The sequence below is a fragment of the Nerophis lumbriciformis genome, linkage group LG37 (genome assembly GCF_033978685.3).
Source record: "Nerophis lumbriciformis linkage group LG37, RoL_Nlum_v2.1, whole genome shotgun sequence".
NCBI classification, from domain to species: domain Eukaryota; kingdom Metazoa; phylum Chordata; class Actinopteri; order Syngnathiformes; family Syngnathidae; genus Nerophis; species Nerophis lumbriciformis.
This window is the reverse complement of record NC_084584.2, coordinates 12,545,001-12,550,000: the sequence shown is the minus strand read 5'-3', so window position 1 is coordinate 12,550,000 and position 5,000 is coordinate 12,545,001.

Sequence of the window (5,000 nt, the reverse complement as noted above, 5' to 3'; positions counted from 1 at the left end):
AACACTTTTCCACTTTGTATCAGTCCATCTTAGATGAGCTCAGGCCCAGCGAAGCCGACGGCGTTTCTGGGTGTTGTTGATAAACGGTTTTCGCCTTGCATAGGAGAGTTTTAACTTGCACTTACAGATGTAGCGACCAACTGTAGTTACTGACAGTGGGTTTCTGAAGTGTTCCTGAGCCCATGTGGTGATATCCTTTACACACTGATGTCGCTTGTTGATGCAGTACAGCCTGAGAGATCGAAGGTCACAGGCTTAGCTGCTTACATGCAGTGATTTCTCCAGATTCTCTGAACCCTTTGATGATATTACGGACCGTAGAAGGTGAAATCCCTAAATTCCTTGCAATAGCTGGTTGAGAAAGGTTTTTCTTAAACTGTTCAACAATTTGCTCACGCATTTGTTGACAAAGTGGTGACCCTCGCCCCATCCTTGTTTGTGAAAGACTGGGCATTTCATGAAATCTACTTTTATACCCAATCATGGCACCCACCTGTTCCCAATTTGCCTGTTCACCTGTGGGATGTTCCAAATAAGTGTTTGATGAGCATTCCTCAACTTTATCAGTATTTATTGCCACCTTTCCCAACTTCTTTGTCACGTGTTGCTGGCATCAAATTCTAAAGTTAATTTATCAGTTTGAACATCAAATATGTTGTCTTTGTAGCATATTCAACTAAATATGGGTTGAAAATTATTTGCAAATGTATTCCGTTTATATTTACATCTAACACAATTTCCCAACTCATATTGAAACGGGGTTTGTATGTTAATATATGAATATAATGGATATATAATTTTTATTTTATTATTTTTTTATTTTTTTGTTGTAACCACACCACACATAATTCAAAATGACACCCATTTAAAAACCATTACAGTGCATGATGAGTGATGTGCAAAATAGTCTCTCATGCACACTTATCCATGTTTGGCACATTTTAACGGCTTGAAATTTCTGATTGATTACAAAACTTTAAGGAGGTCGTCACGGAAGTAAACAAGTCGAACTTTCACATATCCATAACATCCAATTATATATTGCAGAAGTGTGATTCCAGGGACGTAGAGTATACGGGAATTTTCCGAAGGTGTTTGGAGAAATTGCCAATACAATTGGATATGGTTTATTGGATATGTCAGGTTCAAACACCGATGACATCTATTAAACAGACAAGAAGCAAGAAATTAAACGGAGACAGGATTCAATTTAGCTCAATGAGGAGAGCGCGTACACCTGTACTCTTGTACAGTGTCGTCCCACGCTCTGAGGAAAGTATTGCACGCCTCCTCTTTTATTCGGACTTTCCCTGATTACATGGCAACAGCTGTTTCTAAGGGGAGAGGGGGTCGTAAACAGCCGTTGCCCTCGGTCACAAAACAGTTCAAAGAAAAGATGCCTGGGGCTTGCGTCAGGTCCTGCTTCCTCTCCGCTTTGTGGATCTCAGGTCAAGACAAGATCTTCCTGTGGATCACAATAGATCAAAGAAACCGACACCTTCATGTCGCTTCCCAACGTACACAGTGGAGTTTTACAAGCCTTTTGCTTGGTAAGATCAAAGACAGCTTTTGTCTGCTCGCCGGGAACTTATGGGAACAGAAAGTGTTGTGATAACTTACATACAATTATTCTGACAGGATACAATGAAACACAATTAAGCATATAAAGTCAACTTGTTTTTCTTTCAAGATAGTTTACCCAGGTCTACTGATGCTGAGGTCTGCTCAGCAGTTGCTCATTTTGAAGGTTAGGTAATAAATGCGAGGTCAGGACAAACTCATCCATGCTGAAAAATGCCATGTCTCCCTAACATGTGAGGATAATGGACCCAAGAGTGGGTGGAACCACATGGAGGAGATAAGGATCCCATGCGGATTAGGTTAAGGTAAACATCCGGGCACTATCTCAGGCCAGCACCAAGGACTGAAGTATGTGGCCTGGTTCATGACCCTGACATGCAAATGTGGAACTTCTTACCAGCCCGAAGGACTGATCAGGAGAAACTCAACACATGGAAACTAAACATAAAACGTGCGTTAAAAAACGATGGACTCTGCATACTTGGAGGATGTTCATTCAGTTCTTTAATTTAGTAGAAAAAACACGGATTACAGACATGACACAAAACTATAGTCATTTCAAATGGAGACCTTCTGGCTTTAAGAAACACTAAAATAATTTAAGAACATAGATTGTTGTCGTCGGGTTTCAGTAGGCCTTTAATGGTGAATATGTTCCCCATACTAAAGTGTTTTTTTACTGGTGCACAAAATGAAGCGTGCATGAACATCACCTTGTTCAAGGAACAAAACCAACACAGTGCATAAACTCACAACAAATTACACACCTGCAAATCAGTCTGACTTCTGCTGTTGCCGTATCCGTAATACGCAGATAGGGAGAAGTTTTTATTTACACAATGAGTCGGGTGTGTCTTGACCTCCGCCGAACCCCTGAGCCCGACTGACCGAACCCCTACGTCTGCGCCGAGAGGACAGGACCTGTTGAACGGAGTGCTGGAGTTTGACTCGCAGGAAGAACTTGTAAGTCAATCACGGGAATCTAACACCAGGTTTACAATACCACTTCACAGTATTGTTCTGCCAAACAGTACCTCAATGTTAACGAGGGGAAATCACACTTCGACTGTAGTTGGCATTGACACTAGGATTGCTCGTTTGCATCAAAACAGTTGTTTTTCTCACTACACTAGGGCGAAACCATCCTTGCCCCGGCACACCTTCCTGGTTTTGGACTGAAGTGAATTCATTGTATGAATGCTCCAAAGCATTCACTCACATGGTTTTCTACACCAAAATTCATCTATTTAATAAACTTCTTCAACTTCTTCTCCTCCAGATCTTGGCGCGCTCTACCTTCCACAAACTGTTCAGCCTATTCGGGAATCGCGGGATTTCCCTTGACAAATTCCAAAAATTCCCAGATTTCCCAGAATTACAGGTTTTCCGAGACATTGTTCCCATTCCAAATGAATTGGCCATTTTTCAAACTTCCACCATTTCCACATTTTTCAACCGATTAAGCCATTCCACCTTCCACATAATCCACTCATCCTGGACATTCAAACTATTATTTTTTCAAGTTCAGAAAAATTCCAGTAATTCCCAGAATTCCCGTTTTTTAAACCCTTTTTTCTGGCGACTACTCCTTCCACATTTTTCAACCCACTTCAACCGTTCCAAAGTCCAAACATTTCTCCAAATCAGGACAAAAAACAAAGTTGTTTTTTGAACTGGAATAATTCCCAGTTTTCCCAAATGTCAGGTTCAAACACTGATGACATCTATTAATCAGACAAGAAGCAAGGAATCATGCAGAGACAGAGTTCAATTTAGCTCATGGGGAGAATGCATGGAGCTGCACACTTAGTCACAGTCTCACCCTACGCTCTAAGGTTCAGCTCCGGCGTCCCTCTTTTTATTCAGAGTTCCATTGTCAACATCACTGAGGCCGCCTCTAAAAGGAATGGTCACATATATTTTGCAAAGCAGGTCCAGGACACACAGTACGTGACGGAATGTGCTGGGGGCCTCGTGATTTCGCCTTGTCCCCGCTTCGTCTGCGTGTTGTCATCTTATCTTCGTTGAGGTCCTTGAAGTCTCTGCTTCGTCTGCGTGCTGTCATCTTTTCTTCGTTGAGGTCGTTGAAGTCCTTGGCTGTTAGCGGGCTAAAACAAAGATAACATCTGTGGTTGAGGCCACCTCTCAGACAAGAAGTTTTGTCCTTGCATAGATTAGAAAAGTCTAACTTGAGCACATTAGCTAATAACTAAAGCAATGGACTTTAAGCATACTAAAGTTAGTGTGATAATATATACATAATTATTCCAACACCGAAATTCCCGAACATTTGTCAATTAAAAATGAAGTGAATTATATTTATATAGCGCTTTTCTCTAGTGACTCAAAGCGCTTTACATAGTGAAACACAATATCTAAGTTACATTTAAACCAGTGTGGGTGGCACTGGGAGCAGGTGGGTAAAGTGTCTTGCCCAAGGACACAACGGCAACGACTAGGATGGCGGAAGCGGGGATTGAACCTGCAACCCTCAAGTTGCTGGCACGGTCGCTCTACCAACCGAGCTATACCGCCCCAATGCAACTACTTCAACATTTCTTGACCGATTTGAAAAATTCCAACACCAACCATTTCAGCTCATTAAGACCATTCAAGTTTTTTACCATTTTCCAAAAAATTCTTGCTTTTTCCGAAATTCCCCATATTTTGGGGAAATTCCCATTGAAATCAATGGGACATTCTTCAAAGTTCCCACATTTTTCATCTGATTCAAACAGTTCCAACTTCAAAATATTCAGCCTGTTTGGGAATTGTGTGCTCTACTTCAATAATTGTAAAAAAAAAAAAAATTCCAGGATTTCAGTTCAACGTCAGCATTGGAGCATTCACACGCAATTCCTTCAGGAATTGCCTCATCTCATATTATGTACTATATATGGTGAGTGTTTATATTCACCTTGGAGAAAGCGAACCACCAGGTAGGTTTAGGTAAATAGTGTTTGAACCCATAATAAAATAAGGAGCCTTCGTTATACATTGTGGACTGGAATTAGCTCTCTCACGAGAAGAAGCAATAAAACCAGGCTTCGGAATGCAAAAGTTATAGCCCTATCCTGGAGGAGAGACTCCATTATTATCTTAAGGTCAACCTACTAGTTATGGTATACATCTGTTGTTTTCCCAGTCACTTACAAACAAAACACCTCCTTATAAGACGCTCGCTTATAAATAAGAAACTTTTTGTTCAGCACTGCGTCTTCGACGTCTCTTTTGATCCAGCACTACCGCGTCGCCCTTTGCCTGGGAAGGGGTGACAAGACCAGCAATACACATCAGAAGCAACAATGTTTTTCCATATATTAGCCGCATCTGACTATAAGCCGCAAATCAATTTACACAGAAATGTTTTGCAAATGTTTATTCAAATACCTCAATTGTTTCCAAACAAAATCATCAAA